The sequence below is a fragment of the Triturus cristatus genome, chromosome 1_1, assembly GCF_964204655.1.
Source record: "Triturus cristatus chromosome 1_1, aTriCri1.1, whole genome shotgun sequence".
In the NCBI taxonomy this organism is placed as follows: domain Eukaryota; kingdom Metazoa; phylum Chordata; class Amphibia; order Caudata; family Salamandridae; genus Triturus; species Triturus cristatus.
The window spans coordinates 420,504,522-420,523,317 of NC_140579.1; positions in this window are offsets into that span (position 1 = coordinate 420,504,522).

The following is an 18,796-nucleotide window of genomic DNA, read 5'->3' on the forward strand; positions in this document are numbered from 1 at the left end:
AAAAATACAAGTTACTGGTAAGCACGCTTAGAATTACTTTTCAGGGTCAGTGCTGGTCTAAAAGATGCAGCACTGGGTTCTCTCCTGAGAACAGGTGAGTAAATCGTAATTCGTAGTTCTGCTGATTTTAGAAGAATATTTGTACGCTTCAAAAATGGACACAGAGAAACTTTTCTGCTGAAAAGCACACAATGGATTCCTATGGAAGAAAACACAAGTTACTGGTAAGTACGCTTAGAATTACTTTTCAGGGTCAGTGCTGGGCTAAAAGATGCAGCCCTGGGCTCTCTCCTGATAACAGGTGAGTAAATTGGTATTTGTAGTTTGGCTGATTTTAGAGGAATATTTGTACATTTCAAAAATGGACACTTAGAAACTTTTCTACTGAAAACCACACAATGGATTCCTATGGAAAGAAATACAAGTTACTGGTAAGTACGCTTAGAATTACTTTTCGGGGTCAGTGCTGGTCTAAAAGATGCAGCCCTGGGTTCTTTCCTGAGAACAGGTGAGTAAATCATAATTCGTAGTTCGGCTGATTTTAGAGGAATATTTGTACGTTTCAAAAATGGACACTTTGAAACTTTTCTGCTGAAAACCACACAATGGATTCCTATGGAAGAAAATACAAGTTACTGGTAAGTACGCTTAGAATTACTTTTCAGAGTCAGTGCTGGGCTAAAAGATGCAGCCCTGGCTTCTCTCCTGATAACAGGTGAGTAAATCGTAATTTGTAGATCGTCTGATTTTAGAAGAATATTTGTATGTTTCAAAAATGGACACTTAGAAACTTTTCTGCTGAAAACCACACAATGGATTCCTATGGAAGGAAATACATGTTACTGGTAAGTACGCTTAGAATTACTTTTCACGGTCAGTGCTGGTCTAAAAGATGCAGCCCTGGGTTCTTTCCTGATAACAGGTGAGTAAATCGTAATTTGTAGTTCGGCTGATTTTAGAGGAATATTTGTACGTTTCAAAAATGGACACTTTGAAATTTTTCTGCTGAAAACCACACAATGGATTCCTATGGAAGAAAATACAAGTTACTGGTAAGCACGCTTAGAATTACTTTTCAGGGTCAGTGCTGGTCTAAAAGATGCAGCACTGGTTTTTCTCCTGAGAACAGGTGAGTAAATCGTAACTCGTAGTTCGGCTGATTTTAGAGGAATATTTGTACGTTTCAAAAATGGACACAGAGAAACTTTTCTGCTGAAAACCACACAATGGATTCCTATGGAAGAAAGTACAAGTTACTTGTAAGTACGCTTAGAATTACTTTTCAGGGTCAGCGCTGGGCTAAAAGATGCATCCCTGTCTTCTCTCCTGATAACAGGTGAGTAAATCGTAATTCGTAGTTCGGCTGATTTTAAAGGAATATTTGTACGTTTCAAAAATGGACACTTTGAAACGTTTCTGCTGAAAACCACATAATGGATTCCTATGGAAAGAAATACAAGTTACTGGTAAGAACGCTTAGAATTACTTTTCAGGGTCAGTGCTGGTCTAAAAGATGCAGCACTGGGTTCTCTCCTCAGAACAGGTGAGTAAATCGTAATTCATAGTTTGGCTAATTTTATAGGAATATTTGTACATTTCAAAAATGGACACAGAGAATCTTTTCTGCTGAAAACCACACAATAGATTCCTATGGAAGTAAATACAAGTTATTGGTAAGTCCGCTTAGAATTACTTTTCAGGGTCAGCGCTGGGCTAAAAGATGCAGCCCTGGGCTCTCTCCTGATAACAGGTGAATAAATTGGAATTCGTAGTTCGGCTGATTTTAGAGGAATATTTGTACGTTTCAAAAATGTACACTTAGAAACATTTCTGCTGAAAGCCACACAATGGATTCCTGTGGAAGGAAATACATGTTACTGGTAAGTACGCTTAGAAGTACTTTTCAGGGTCAGTGCTGGTCTAAAAGATGCAGCCCTGGGTTCTTTCCTGAGAACAGGTGAGTAAATCTTAATTCGTAGTTCGGCTGATTTTAGACGAATATTTGTAAGTTTAAAAAATGGACACTTTGAAACTTTTCTGATGAAAACCACACAATGGATTCCTATGGAAGAAAATACAAGTTACTGGTAAGTACGCTTAGAATTACTTTTCAGGGTCAGTGCTGGTCTAAAAGATGCAGCACTGGGTTCTCTCCTGAGAACAGGTGAGTAAATCGTAATTCGTAGTTCGGCTGATTTTAGAGGAATATTTGTACTTTTCAAAAATGGACACAGAGAAACTTTTCTGCTGAAAACCACACAATGAATTCCTATGGAAGAAAATACAAGTTACTGGTAAGTATGCTTAGAATTACTTTTCAGGGTCAGTGCTGGGCTAAAAGATGCAGCAGTGGCTTCTCTCCTGATAACAGGTGAGTAAATTGGAATTCGTATTTCGGCTGATTTTAGAGGAATATTTGTACGTTTCAAAAATATACACTTAGAAACTTTTCTGCTGAAAACCACACAATGGACTCCTATGGAAGAAAATACAAGTTACTGGTAAGTACGCTTAGAATTACTTTTCAGGGTCAGTGCTGGGCTAAAAGATGCAGCAATTTCTTCTCTCCTGATAACAAGTGAGTAAATCGTAATTCGTAGTTTGACTGATTTTAGAGGAATATTTGTACATTTCAAAAATGGACACAGAGAAACTTTTCTGCTGAAAACCACACAATGGATTCCTATGGAAGAAAATACAAGTTACTGGTAAGTACGCTTAGAATTACTTTTCAGGGTCAGTGCTGGGCTAAAAGATGCAGCCCTGGGTTCTTTCCTGAGAACAGGTGAGTAAATCGTAATTCGTAGTTCGGCTGTTTTTTAGAGGAATATTTGTACGTTTCAAAAATGGACACAGAGAAACTTTTCTGCTGAAAACCACACAATGGATTCCTATGGTAGAAAATACAAGTTACTGGTAAGTATGCTTAGAATTACTTTTCAGGGTCAGTGCTGGGCTAAAAGATGCAGCACTGGCTTCTCTCCTGATAACAACTGAGTAAATCGTAATTCGTAGTTCGGCTGATTTTAAAGGAATATTTGTACGTTTCAAAAATGGACACTTTGAAACTTTTCTGCTGAAAACCACACAATGGATTCCTATGGAAAGAAATACAAGTTACTGGTAAGTATGCTTAGAATTACTTTTCAGGGTCAGTGCTGGTCTAAAAGATGCAGCCCTGGGCTGTCTCCTGATAACAGGTGAGTAATTTGGAATTTGTAGTTCGGCTGATTTTAGAGGTATATTTGTACGTTTCAAAAATAGACACTTAGAAACTTTTCTGCTGAAAACCACACAATGGTCTCCTATGGAAAGAAATACAAGTTACTGGTAAGTATGCTTAGAATTACTTTTCAGGGTCAGTGCTGATCTAAAAGATGCAGCAATGGGTTCTCTCCTGAGAACAGTTGAGTAAATCGTAATTCGTAGTTTGACTGATTTTAGAGGAATATTTGTACATTTCAAAAATGGACACAGAGAAACTTTTCTGCTGAAAACCACACAATGGATTCCTATGGAAGAAAATACAAGTTACTGGTAAGTACGCTTAGAATTACTTTTCAGGGTCAGTGCTGGGCTAAAAGATGCAGCCCTGGGCTGTCTCCTGATGAGAGTAAATTGGAATTCGTAGTTCGGCTAATTTTAGAGGAATATTTGTACATTTCAAAAATGGACACTTTGAAACTTTTCTGATGAAAACCACACAATGGATTCCTATGGAAGAAAATACAAGTTACTGGTAAGTATGCTTAGAATTACTTTTCAGGGTCAGTGCTGGTCTAAAAGATGCAGCACTGGGTTCTCTCCTGAGAACAGGTGAGTAAATCGTAATTCGTAGTTCGGCTGATTTTAGAGGAATATTTGTACTTTTCAAAAATGGACACAGAGAAACTTTTCTGCTGAAAACCACACAATGAATTCCTATGGAAGAAAATACAAGTTACTGGTAAGTACGCTTAGAATTACTTTTCAGGGTCAGTGCTGGTCTAAAAGATGCAGCACTGGGTTCTCTCCTGAGAACAGGTGAGTAAATCGTAATTCGTTTTTCTGTTGTTTTTATAGGAATATTTGTACTTTTCAAAAATGGACACAGAGAAACTTTTCTGCTGAAAACCACACAATGGATTCCTATGGAAGAAAATACAAGATACTGGTAAGTACGCTTAGAATTACTTTTCAGGGTCAGTGCTGGGCTAAAAGATGCAGCACTGGCTTCTCTCCTGATAACAAGTGAGTAAATCGTAATTCGTAGTTTGGCTGATTTTAAAGGAATATTTGTACGTTTCAAAAATGGACACTTTGAAACTTTTCTGCTGAAAACCATATAATGGATTCCTATGGAAAGAAATACAAGTTACTGGTAAGTATGCTTAGAATTACTTTTCAGGGTCAGTGCTGGTCTAAAAGATGCAGCACTGGGTTCTCTCCTGAGAACAGTTGAGTAAATCGTAATTCGTAGTTCGGCTGATTTTAGAGGAATATTTGTACATTTCAAAAACTGGACACAGAGAAACTTTTCTGCTGAAAACCACACAATGGATTCCTATGGAAAGAAATACAAGTTACTGGTAAGTATGCTTAGAATTACTTTTCAGGGTCAGTGCTGGTCTAAAAGATGCAGCACTGGGTTGTCTCCTGAGAACAGTTGAGTAAATCCTAATTCGTAGTTGGATTGATTTTAGAGGAATATTTGTACGCTTAGAATTACTTTTCAGGGTCAGTGCTGGGCTAAAAGATGCAGCCCTGGGCTGTCTCTTGATAACAGGTGAGTAAATTGGAATTCGCAGTTCGGCTGATTTTAGAGGAATATTTGTACGTTTCAAAAATGGACACTTTGAAACTTTTCTGCTAAAAACCACACAATGGATTCCTATTGCAAGAAATACAAGTTACTAGTAAGTATGCTTAGAATTACTTTTCAGGGTCAGTGCTGGTCTAAAAGATGCAGCCCTGGGCTGTCTCCTGATAACAGGTGAGTAATTTGGAATTCGTAGTTCGGCTGATTTTAGAGGAATATTTGTACGTTTCAAAAATGGACACAGAGAAACTTTTCTGCTGAAAACCACACAATGGATTCCTATGGTAGAAAATACAAGTTACTGGTAAGTACGCTTAGAATTACTTTTCAGGGTCAGTGCTGGGCTAAAAGATGCAGCCCTGGGCTGTCTCCTGATAACAGGTGAGTAAATTGGAATTCGTAGTTCGGCTGATTTTAGAGGAATATTTGTACGTTTCAAAAATGGACATTTTGAAACTTTTCTGCTAAAAACCACACAATGGATTCCTATTGCAAGAAATACAAGTTACTAGTAAGTATGCTTAGAATTACTTTTCAGGGTCAGTGCTGGTCTAAAAGATGCAGCCCTGGGCTGTCTCCTGATAACAGGTGAGTAATTTGGAATTCGTAGTTCGGCTGATTTTAGAGGAATATTTGTACGTTTCAAAAATGGACACAGAGAAACTTTTCTGCTGAAAACCACACAATGGATTCCTATGGTAGAAAATACAAGTTACTGGTAAGTATGCTTAGAATTACTTTTCAGGGTCAGTGCTGGGCTAAAAGATGCAGCACTGGCTTCTCTCCTGATAACAACTGCGTAAATCGTAATTCGTAGTTCGGCTGATTTTAAAGGAATATTTGTACGTTTCAAAAATGGACACTTTGAAACTTTTCTGCTGAAAACCACACAATGGATTCCTATGGAAAGAAATACAAGTTACTGGTAAGTATGCTTAGAATTACTTTTCAGGGTCAGTGCTGGTCTAAAAGATGCAGCCCTGGGCTGTCTCCTGATAACAGGTGAGTAATTTGGAATTTGTAGTTCGGCTGATTTTAGAGGTATATTTGTACGTTTCAAAAATAGACACTTAGAAACTTTTCTGCTGAAAACCACACAATGGTCTCCTATGGAAAGAAATACAAGTTACTGGTAAGTATGCTTAGAATTACTTTTCAGGGTCAGTGCTGATCTAAAAGATGCAGCAATGGGTTCTCTCCTGAGAACAGTTGAGTAAATCGTAATTCGTAGTTTGACTGATTTTAGAGGAATATTTGTACATTTCAAAAATGGACACAGAGAAACTTTTCTGCTGAAAACCACACAATGGATTCCTATGGAAGAAAATACAAGTTACTGGTAAGTACGCTTAGAATTACTTTTCAGGGTCAGTGCTGGGCTAAAAGATGCAGCCCTGGGCTGTCTCCTGATGAGAGTAAATTGGAATTCGTAGTTCGGCTAATTTTAGAGGAATATTTGTACATTTCAAAAATGGACACTTTGAAACTTTTCTGATGAAAACCACACAATGGATTCCTATGGAAGAAAATACAAGTTACTGGTAAGTATGCTTAGAATTACTTTTCAGGGTCAGTGCTGGTCTAAAAGATGCAGCACTGGGTTCTCTCCTGAGAACAGGTGAGTAAATCGTAATTCGTTTTTCTGTTGTTTTTATAGGAATATTTGTACTTTTCAAAAATGGACACAGAGAAACTTTTCTGCTGAAAACCACACAATGGATTCCTATGGAAGAAAATACAAGTTACTGGTAAGTACGCTTAGAATTACTTTTCAGGGTCAGTGCTGGTTCAAAAGATGCAGCACTGGGTTGTCTCCTGAGAACAGTTGAGTAAATCGTAATTCGTAGTTCGATTGATTTTAGAGGAATATTTGTACGCTTAGAATTACTTTTCAGGGTCAGTGCTGGGCTAAAAGATGCAGCACTGGGCTGTCTCTTGATAACAGGTGAGTAAATTGGAATTCGCAGTTCGGCTGATTTTAGAGGAATATTTGTACGTTTCAAAAATGGACACAGAGAAACTTTTCTGCTGAAAACCACACAATGGATTCCTATGGAAAGAAATACAAGTTACTGGTAAGTATGCTTAGAATTACTTTTCAGGGTCAGTGCTGGTCTAAAAGATGCAGCCCAGGGCTGTCTCCTGATAACAGGTGAGTATATTGGAATTCGTAGTTCGGCTGATTTTAAAGGAATATTTGTACGTTTCAAAAATGGACAGTTTAAAACTTTTCTGCTGAAAACCACACAATGGATTCCTATGGAAAGAAATACAAGTTACTGGTAAGAATGCTTAGAATTACTTTTCAGGGTCAGTGCTGGTCTAAAAGATGCAGCACTGGTTTTTCTCCTGAGAACAGGTGAGTAAATCGTAACTCATAGTTCGGCTGATTTTAGAGGAATATTTGTACGTTTCAAAAATGGACACAGAGAAACTTTTCTGCTGAAAACCACACAATGGATTCCTATGGAAGAAAGTACAAGTTACTTTTAAGTACGCTTAGAATGACTTTTCAGGGTCAGTGCTGGGCTAAAAGATGCATCCCTGGCTTCTCTCCTGATAACAGGTGATTAAATCGTAATTCGTAGTTCGGCTGATTTTAAAGGAATATTTGTACGTTTCAAAAATGGACACTTTGAAACTTTTCTGCTGAAAACCACACAATGGATTCCTATGGAAAGAAATACAAGTTACTGGTAAGTATGCTTAGAATTACTTTTCAGGGTCAGTGCTGGTCTAAAAGATGCAGCACTGGGTTGTCTCCTGAGAACAGTTGAGTAAATCGTAATTCGTAGTTCGATTGATTTTAGAGGAATATTTGTACGCTTAGATTTACTTTTCAGGGTCAGTGCTGGGCTAAAAGATGCAGCCCTGGGCTGTCTCTTGATAACAGGTGAGTAAATTGGAATTCGTAGTTCGGCTGATTTTAGAGGAATATTTGTACGTTTCAAAAATAGACACTTAGAAACTTTTCTGCTGAAAACCACACAATGGATTCCTATGGAACGAAATACAAGTTACTGGTAAGTATGCTTAGAATTACTTTTCAGAGTCAGTGCTGGTCTAAAAGATGCAGCACTGGGTTCTCTCCTGAGAACAGGTGAGTAAATCGTAATTCGTAGATCGACTGATTTTAGAGGAATATTTGTACTTTTCAAAAATGGACACAGAGAAACTTTTCTGCTGAAAACCACGCAATGGATTCCTATGGAAGAAAATACAAGTTACTGGTAAGTGTGCTTAGAATTACTTTTCAGGGTCAGTGCAGGGCTAAAAGATGCAGCCCTGGCTTCTCTCCTGATAACAGGTGAGTAAATCGTAATTTGTAGTTCGGCTGATTTTAAAGGAATATTTGTACATTTCAAAAATGGACACTTTGAAACTTTTCTGCTGAAAACCACACAATGGATTCCTATGGAAGAAAATACAAGTTACTGGTAAGTACGCTTAGAATTACTTTTCAGGGTCAGTGCTGGTCTAAAAGATGCAGCACTGGGTTCTCTCCTGAGAACAGGTGAGTAAATCGTAATTCGTTTTTCTGTTGATTTTATAGGAATATTTGTACTTTTCAAAAATGGACACAGAGAAACTTTTCTGCTGAAAACCACAAAATGGATTCCTATGGAAGAAAATACAAGTTACTGGTAAGTACTCTTAGAATTACTTTTCAGGGTCAGTGCTGGGCTAAAAGATGCAGCACTGGCTTCTCTCCTGATAACAAGTGAGTAAATCGTAATTCGTAGTTTGGCTGATTTTAAAGGAATATTTGTACGTTTCGAAAATGGACACTTTGAAACTTTTCTGCTGAAAACCACACAATGGATTCCTATGGAAAGAAATACAAGTTACTGGTAAGTATGCTTAGAATTACTTTTCAGGGTCAGTGCTGGTCTAAAAGATGCAGCACTGGGTTCTCTCATGAGAACAGTTGAGTAAATCGTAATTCGTAGTTCGGCTGATTTTAGAGGAATATTTGTACATTTCAAAAACTGGACACAGAGAAACTTTTCTGCTGAAAACCACACAATGGATTCCTATGGAAAGAAATACAAGTTACTGGTAAGTATGCTTAGAATTACTTTTCAGGGTCAGTGCTGGTTCAAAAGATGCAGCACTGGGTTGTCTCCTGAGAACAGTTGAGTAAATCGTAATTCGTAGTTCAATTGATTTTAGAGGAATATTTGTACGCTTAGAATTACTTTTCAGGGTCAGTGCTGGGCTAAAAGATGCAGCCCTGGGCTGTCTCTTGATAACAGGTGAGTAAATTGGAATTCGTAGTTCGGCTGATTATAGAGGAATATTTGTACGTTTCAAAAATAGACACTTAGAAACTTTTCTGTTGAAAACCACACAATGGATTCCTATGGAAAGAAATACAAGTTACTGGTAAGTATGCTTAGAATTACTTTTCAGGGTCAGTGCTGGTCTAAAAGATGCAGCAATGGGTTCTCTCCTGAGAACAGTTGAGTAAATCGTAATTCGTAGATCGACTGATTTTAGAGGAATATTTGTACTTTTCAAAAATGGACACAGAGAAACTTTTCTGCTGAAAACCACACAATGGATTCCTATGGAAGAAAATACAAGTTACTGGTAAGTACTCTTAGAATTACTTTTCAGGGTCAGTGCTGGGCTAAAAGATGCAGCACTGGCTTCTCTCCTGATAACAAGTGAGTAAATCGTAATTCGTAGTTTGGCTGATTTTAAAGGAATATTTGTACGTTTCGAAAATGGACACTTTGAAACTTTTCTGCTGAAAACCACACAATGGATTCCTATGGAAAGAAATACAAGTTACTGGTAAGTATGCTTAGAATTACTTTTCAGGGTCAGTGCTGGTCTAAAAGATGCAGCACTGGGTTCTCTCCTGAGAACAGTTGAGTAAATCGTAATTCGTAGTTCGGCTGATTTTAGAGGAATATTTGTACATTTCAAAAACTGGACACAGAGAAACTTTTCTGCTGAAAACCACACAATGGATTCCTATGGAAAGAAATACAAGTTACTGGTAAGTATGCTTAGAATTACTTTTCAGGGTCAGTGCTGGTTCAAAAGATGCAGCACTGGGTTGTCTCCTGAGAACAGTTGAGTAAATCGTAATTCGTAGTTCGATTGATTTTAGAGGAATATTTGTACACTTAGAATTACTTTTCAGGGTCAGTGCTGGGCTAAAAGATGCAGCCCTGGGCTGTCTCTTGATAACAGGTGAGTAAATTGGAATTCGTAGTTCGGCTGATTATAGAGGAATATTTGTACGTTTCAAAAATAGACACTTAGAAACTTTTCTGTTGAAAACCACACAATGGATTCCTATGGAAAGAAATACAAGTTACTGGTAAGTATGCTTAGAATTACTTTTCAGGGTCAGTGCTGGTCTAAAAGATGCAGCAATGGGTTCTCTCCTGAGAACAGTTGAGTAAATCGTAATTCGTAGTTTGACTGATTTTAGAGGAATATTTGTACATTTCAAAAATGGACACAGAGAAACTTTTCTGCTGAAAACCACACAATGGATTCCTATGGAAGAAAATACAAGTTACTGGTAAGTACGCTTAGAATTACTTTTCAGGGTCAGTGCTGGGCTAAAAGATGCAGCCCTGGGCTGTCTCCTGATGACAGGTGAGTAAATTGGAATTCGTAGTACGGCTAATTTTAAAGGAATATTTGTACATTTCAAAAATGGACAAAGAGAAACTTTTCTGCTGAAAACCACACAATGGATTCCTATGGAAGGAAATACATGTTACCGTTAAGTACGCTTAGAATTACTTTTCAGGGTCAGTGCTGGTCTAAAAGATGCAGCCCTGGGTTCTTTCCTGAGAACAGGTGAGTAAATCGTAATTCGTAGTTCGGCTGATTTTTAGAGGAATATTTGTACGTTTCAAAAATGGACACTTTGAAACTTTTCTGCTGAAAACCACTCAATGGATTCCTATGGAAGAAAATACAAGTTACTGGTAAGTACGCTTAGAATTACTTTTCAGGGTCAGTGCTGGTCTAAAAGATGCAGCACTGGGTTCTCTCCTGAGAACAGGTGAGTAAATCGTAATTCGTTTTTCTGTTGTTTTTATAGGAATATTTGTACTTTTCAAAAATGGACACAGAGAAACTTTTCTGCTGAAAACCACACAATGGATTCCTATGGAAGAAAATACAAGTTACTGGTAAGTACGCTTAGAATTACTTTTCAGGGTCAGTGCTGGGCTAAAAGATGCAGCACTGGCTTCTCTCCTGATAACAAGTGAGTAAATCGTAATTTGTAGTTTGGCTGATTTTAAAGGAATATTTGTACGTTTCAAAAATGGACACTGAAACTTTTCTGCTGAAAACCATACAATGGATTCCTATGGAAAGAAATACAAGTTACTGGTAAGTATGCTTAGAATTTCTTTTCAGGGTCAGTGCTGGTCTAAAAGATGCAGCACTGGGTTCTCTCCTGAGAACAGTTGAGTAAATCGTAATTCGTAGTTCGGCTGATTTTAGAGGAATATTTGTACATTTCAAAAACTGGACACAGAGAAACTTTTCTGCTGAAAACCACACAATGGATTCCTATGGAAAGAAATACAAGTTACTGGTAAGTATGCTTAGAATTACTTTTCAGGGTCAGTGCTGGTCTAAAAGATGCAGCCCTGGGGTCTCTCCTGATAACAGGTGAGTAAATTGGAATTTGTAGTTTGGCTGATTTTAGAGGAATATTTGTACGTTTCAAAAATGGACACTTAGAAACTTTTCTACTGAAAACCACACAATGGATTCCTATGGAAAGAAATACAAGTTACTGGTAAGTACGCTTAGAATTACTTTTCACGGTCAGTGCTGGTCTAAAAGATGCAGCCCTGGGTTCTTTCCTGATAACAGGTGAGTAAATCGTAATTCGTAGTTCGGCTGATTTTAGAGGAATATTTGTACGTTTCAAAAATGGACACTTTGAAATTTTTCAGATGAAAACCACACAATGGATTCCTATGGAAGAAAATACAAGTTACTGGAAAGTACGCTTAGAATTACTTTTCAGGGTCAGTGCTGGTCTAAAAGATGCATCACTGGGTTCTCTCCTGAGAACAGGTGAGTAAATCGTAATTCATAGTTCGGCTGATTTTATAGGAATATTTGTACATTTCAAAAATGGACACAGAGAATCTTTTCTGCTGAAAACCACACAATAGATTCCTATGGAAGAAAATACAAGTTATTGGTAAGTCCGCTTAGAATTACTTTTCAGGGTCAGCGCTGGGCTAAAAGATGCAGCCCTGGGCTCTCTCCTGATAACAGGTGAATAAATTGGAATTCGTAGTTCGGCTGATTTTAGAGGAATATTTGTACGTTTCAAAAATGTACACTTAGAAACATTTCTGCTGAAAGCCACACAATGGATTCCTGTGGAAGGAAATACATGTTACTGGTAAGTACGCTTAGAAGTACTTTTCAGGGTCAGTGCTGGTCTAAAAGATGCAGCACTGGGTTCTCTCCTGAGAACAGGTGAGTAAATCGTAATTCGTAGTTCGGCTGATTTTAGAAGAATATTTGTACGCTTCAAAAATGGACACAGAGAAACTTTTCTGCTGAAAAGCACACAATGGATTCCTATGGAAGAAAATACAAGTTACTGGTAAGTACGCTTAGAATTACTTTTCAGGGTCAGTGCTGGGCTAAAAGATGCAGCCCTGGGCTCTCTCCTGATAACAGGTGAGTAAATTGGAATTTGTAGTTTGGCTGATTTTAGAGGAATATTTGTATGTTTCAAAAATGGACACTTAGAAACTTTTCTACTGAAAACCACACAATGGATTCCTATGGAAAGAAATACAAGTTACTGGTAAGTACGCTTAGAATTACTTTTCGGGGTCAGTGCTGGTCTAAAAGATGCAGCCCTGGGTTCTTTCCTGAGAACAGGTGAGTAAATCATAATTCGTAGTTCGGCTGATTTTAGAGGAATATTTGTACGTTTCAAAAATGGACACTTTGAAACTTTTCTGCTGAAAACCACTCAATGGATTCCTATGGAAGAAAATACAAGTTACTGGTAAGTACGCTTAGAATTACTTTTCAGGGTCAGTGCTGGTCTAAAAGATGCAGCACTGGGTTCTCTCCTGAGAACAGGTGAGTAAATCGTAATTCGTTTTTCTGTTGTTTTTATAGGAATATTTGTACTTTTCAAAAATGGACACAGAGAAACTTTTCTGCTGAAAACCACACAATGGATTCCTATGGAAGAAAATACAAGTTACTGGTAAGTACGCTTAGAATTACTTTTCAGGGTCAGTGCTGGGCTAAAAGATGCAGCACTGGCTTCTCTCCTGATAACAAGTGAGTAAATCGTAATTTGTAGTTTGGCTGATTTTAAAGGAATATTTGTACGTTTCAAAAATGGACACTGAAACTTTTCTGCTGAAAACCATACAATGGATTCCTATGGAAAGAAATACAAGTTACTGGTAAGTATGCTTAGAATTTCTTTTCAGGGTCAGTGCTGGTCTAAAAGATGCAGCACTGGGTTCTCTCCTGAGAACAGTTGAGTAAATCGTAATTCGTAGTTCGGCTGATTTTAGAGGAATATTTGTACATTTCAAAAACTGGACACAGAGAAACTTTTCTGCTGAAAACCACACAATGGATTCCTATGGAAAGAAATACAAGTTACTGGTAAGTATGCTTAGAATTACTTTTCAGGGTCAGTGCTGGTCTAAAAGATGCAGCACTGGGTTGTCTCCTGAGAACAGTTGAGTAAATCGTAATTCGTAGTTCAATTGATTTTAGAGGAATATTTGTACGCTTAGAATTACTTTTCAGGGTCAGTGCTGGGCTAAAAGATGCAGCCCTGGGCTGTCTCTTGATAACAGGTGAGTAAATTGGAATTCGTAGTTCGGCTGATTTTAGAGGAATATTTGTACGTTTCAAAAATAGACACTTAGAAACTTTTCTGCTGAAAACCACACAATGGATTCCTATGGAAAGAAATACAAGTTACTGGTAAGTATGCTTAGAATTACTTTTCAGGGTCAGTGCTGGTCTAAAAGATGCAGCACTGGGTTCTCTCCTGAGAACAGTTGAGTAAATCGTAATTCGTAGTTCGGCTGATTTTAGAGGAATATTTGTACATTTCAAAAACTGGACACAGAGAAACTTTTCTGCTGAAAACCACACAATGGATTCCTATGGAAAGAAATACAAGTTACTGGTAAGTATGCTTAGAATTACTTTTCAGGGTCAGTGCTGGTCTAAAAGATGCAGCACTGGGTTGTCTCCTGAGAACAGTTGAGTAAATCGTAATTCGTAGTTCGATTGATTTTAGAGGAATATTTGTACGCTTAGAATTACTTTTCAGGGTCAGTGCTGGTCTAAAAGATGCAGCCCTGGGTTCTTTCCTGAGAACAGGTGAGTAAATCGTAATTCGTAGTTCGGCTGAATTTAGAGGAATATTTGTACGTTTCAAAAACTGGACACTGAAACTTTTCTGCTGAAAACCACACAATGGATTCCTATGGAAGAAAATACAAGTTACTTGTAAGTACGCTTAGAATTACTTTTCAGGGTCAGTGCTGGTATAAAAGATGCAGCACTGGGTTCTCTCCTGAGAACAGGTGAGTAAATCGTAATTCGTAGTTCGGCTGATTTTAGAGGAATATTTGTACTTTTCAAAAATGGACACAGAGAAACTTTTCTGCTGAAAACCACACAATGGATTCCTATGGAAGAAAATACAAGTTACTGGTAAGTACGCTTAGAATTACTTTTCAGGGTCAGTGCTGGGCTAAAAGATGCAGCCCAGGGCTGTCTCCTGATAACAGGTGAGTATATTGGAATTCGTAGTTCGGCTGATTTTAAAGGAATATTTGTACGTTTCAAAAATGGACACTTTGAAACTTTTCTGCTGAAAACCACACAATGGATTCCTATGGAAAGAAATACAAGTTACTGGTAAGAATGCTTAGAATTACTTTTCAGGGTCAGTGCTGGTCTAAAAGATGCAGCACTGGTTTTTCTCCTGAGAACAGGTGAGTAAATCGTAACTCGTAGTTCGGCTGATTTTAGAGGAATATTTGTACGTTTCAAAAATGGACACTTTGAAACTTTTCTGCTGAAAACCACACAATGGATTCCTATGGAAGAAAGTACAAGTTACTTGTAAGTACGCTTAGAATTACTTTTCAGGGTCAGTGCTGGGCTAAAAGATGCATCCCTGGCTTCTCTCCTGATAACAGGTGAGTAAATCGTAATTCGTAGTTCGGCTGATTTTAAAGGAATATTTGTACGTTTCAAAAATGGACACTTTGAAACTTTTCTGCTGAAAACCACACAATGGATTCCTATGGAAAGAAATACAAGTTACTGGTAAGTATGCTTAGAATTACTTTTCAGGGTCAGTGCTGGTCTAAAAGATGCAGCACTGGGTTCTCTTCTGAGAACAGTTGAGTAAATCGTAATTCGTAGTTCGGCTGATTTTAGAGGAATATTTGTACATTTCAAAAACTGGACACAGAGAAACTTTTCTGCTGAAAACCACACAATGGATTCCTATGGAAAGAAATACAAGTTACTGGTAAGTATGCTTAGAATTACTTTTCAGGCTCAGTGCTGGTCTAAAAGATGCAGCACTGGGTTGTCTCCTGAGAACAGTTGAGTAAATCGTAATTCGTAGTTCGATTGATTTTAGAGGAATATTTGTACGCTTAGAATTACTTTTCAGGGTCAGTGCTGGGCTAAAAGATGCAGCCCTGGGCTGTCTCTTGATAACAGGTGAGTAAATTGGAATTCGTAGTTCGGCTGATTATAGAGGAATATTTGTACGTTTCAAAAATAGACACTTAGAAACTTTTCTGTTGAAAACCACACAATGGATTCCTATGGAAAGAAATACAAGTTACTGGTAAGTATGCTTAGAATTACTTTTCAAGGTCAGTGCTCGTCTAAAAGATGCAGCACTGGGTTGTCTCCTGAGAACAGTTGAGTAAATCGTAATTCGTAGTTCGACTGATTTTAGAGGAAAATTTGTACAGTTCAAAAATGGACACAGAGAATCTTTTCTGCTGAAAACCACACAATGGATTCCTATTGAAGAAAATAAAAGTTACTGGTAAGTACGCATAAAATTACTTTTCAGGGTCAGTGCTGGGCTAAAAGATGCAGCCCAGGGCTGTCTCCTGATAACAGGTGAGTAAATCGTAATTCGTAGTTCGACTGATTTTAGAGGAATATTTGTACATTTCAAAAATGGACACAGAGAAATTTTTCTGCTGAAAACCACACAATGGATTCCTATGGAAGAAAATACAAGTTACTGGTAAGCACGCTTAGAATTACTTTTCAGGGTCAGTGCTGGTCTAAAAGATGCAGCACTGGGTTCTCTCCTGAGAACAGGTGAGTAAATCGTAATTCGTAGTTCGGCTGATTTTAGAAGAATATTTGTACGCTTCAAAAATAGACACAGAGAAACTTTTCTGCTGAAAAGAACACAATGGATTCCTATGGAAGAAAATACAAGTTACTGGTAAGTACGCTTAGAATTACTTTTCAGGGTCAGTGCTGGGCTAAAAGATGCAGCCCTGGGCTCTCTCCTGATAACAGGTGAGTAAATTGGAATTTGTAGTTTGGCTGATTTTAGAGGAATATTTGTACGTTTCAAAAATGGACACTTAGAAACTTTTCTACTGAAAACCACACAATGGATTCCTATGGAAAGAAATACAAGTTACTGGTAAGTACGCTTAGAATTACTTTTCGGGGTCAGTGCTGGTCTAAAAGATGCAGCCCTGGGTTCTTTCCTGAGAACAGGTGAGTAAATCATAATTCGTAGTTCGGCTGATTTTAGAGGAATATTTGTACGTTTCAAAAATGAACACTTTGAAACTTTTCTGCTGAAAACCACACAATGGATTCCTATGGAAGAAAATACAAGTTACTGGTAAGTACGCTGAGAATTACTTTTCAGAGTCAGTGCTGGGCTAAAAGATGCAGCCCTGGCTTCTCTCCTGATAACAGGTGAGTAAATCGTAATTTGTAGATCGTCTGATTTTAGAAGAATATTTGTATGTTTAAAAAATGGACACTTAGAAACTTTTCTGCTGAAAACCACACAATGGATTCCTATGGAAAGAAATACAAGTTACTGGTAAGAATGCTTAGAATTACTTTTCAGGGTCAGTGCTGGTCTAAAAGATGCAGCACTGGTTTTTCTCCTGAGAACAGGTGAGTAAATCGTAACTCGTAGTTCGGCTGATTTTAGAGGAATATTTGTACGTTTCAAAAATGGACACAGAGAAACTTTTCTGCTGAAAACCACACAATGGATTCCTATGGAAAAAAGTACAAGTTACTTGTAAGTACGCTTAGAATTACTTTTCAGGGTCAGTGCTGGGCTAAAAGATGCATCCCTGGCTTCTCTCCTGATAACAGGTGAGTAAATCGTAATTCGTAGTTCGGCTGATTTTAGAGGAATATTTGTACATTTCAAAAACTGGACACAGAGAAACTTTTCTGCTGAAAACCACACAATGGATTCCTATGGAAAGAAATACAAGTTACTGGTAAGTATGCTTAGAATTACTTTTCAGGGTCAGTGCTGGTCTAAAAGATGCAGCACTGGGTTGTCTCCTGAGAACAGTTGAGTAAATCGTAATTCGTAGTTCGATTGATTTTAGAGGAATATTTGTACGCTTAGAATTACTTTTCAGGGTCAGTGCTGGGCTAAAAGATGCAGCCCTGGGCTGTCTCTTGATAACAGGTGAGTAAATTGGAATTCGTAGTTCGGCTGATTATAGAGGAATATTTGTACGTTTCAAAAATAGACACTTCGAAACTTTTCTGTTGAAAACCACACAATGGATTCCTAAGGAAAGAAATACAAGTTACTGGTAAGTATGCTTAGAATTACTTTTCAGGGTCAGTGCTCGTCTAAAAGATGCAGCACTGGGTTGTCTCCTGAGAACAGTTGAGTAAATCGTAATTCGTAGTTCGACTGATTTTAGAGGAAAATTTGTACAGTTCAAAAATGGACACAGAGAATCTTTTCTGCTGAAAACCACACAATGGATTCCTATTGAAGAAAATAAAAGTTACTGGTAAGTACGCATAAAATTACTTTTCAGGGTCAGTGCTGGGCTAAAAGATGCAGCCCAGGGCTGTCTCCTGATAACAGGTGAGTAGATTGGAATTCGTAGTTCGGCAGATTTTAGAGGAATATTTATACGTTTTAAAAATAGACACTTAGAAACTTTTCTGCTGAAAACCACACAATGGATTGCTATGGAAAGAAATACAAGTTACTGGTAAGTATGCTTAGAATTACTTTTCAGGGTCAGCGCTGGTCTAGAAGATGCAGCACTGGGTTCTCTCCTGAGAACAGTTGAGTAAATCGTAATTCGTAGTTCGACTGATTTTAGAGGAATATTTGTACATTTCAAAAATGGACACAGAGAAACTTTTCTGCTGAAAACCACACAATGGATTCCTATGGAAGAAAATACAAGTTACTGGTAAGTACGCTTAGAATTACTTTTCAGGTTCAGTGCTGGGCTAAAAGATGCAGCCCTGGCTTCTCTCCTGATAACAGGTGAGTAAATCGTAATTTGTAGATCGTCTGATTTTAGAGGAATATTTGTACGTTTTTAAAAATGGACACTTTGAAATTTTTCTGCTGAAAACCACACAATGGATTCCTATGGAAGAAAATACAAGTTACTGGTAAGCCTGCTTAGAATTACTTTTCAGGGTCAGTGCTGGTCTAAAAGATGCAGCACTGGGTTCTCTCCTGAGAACAGGTGAGTAAATCGTAATTCGTAGTTCGGCTGATTTTAGAAGAATATTTGTACGCTTCAAAAATAGACACAGAGAAACTTTTCTGCTGAAAAGAACACAATGGATTCCTATGGAAGAAAATACAAGTTACTGGTAAGTACGCTTAGAATTACTTTTCAGGGTCAGTGCTGGGCTAAAAGATGCAGCCCTGGGCTCTCTCCTGATAACAGGTGAGTAAATTGGAATTTGTAGTTTGGCTGA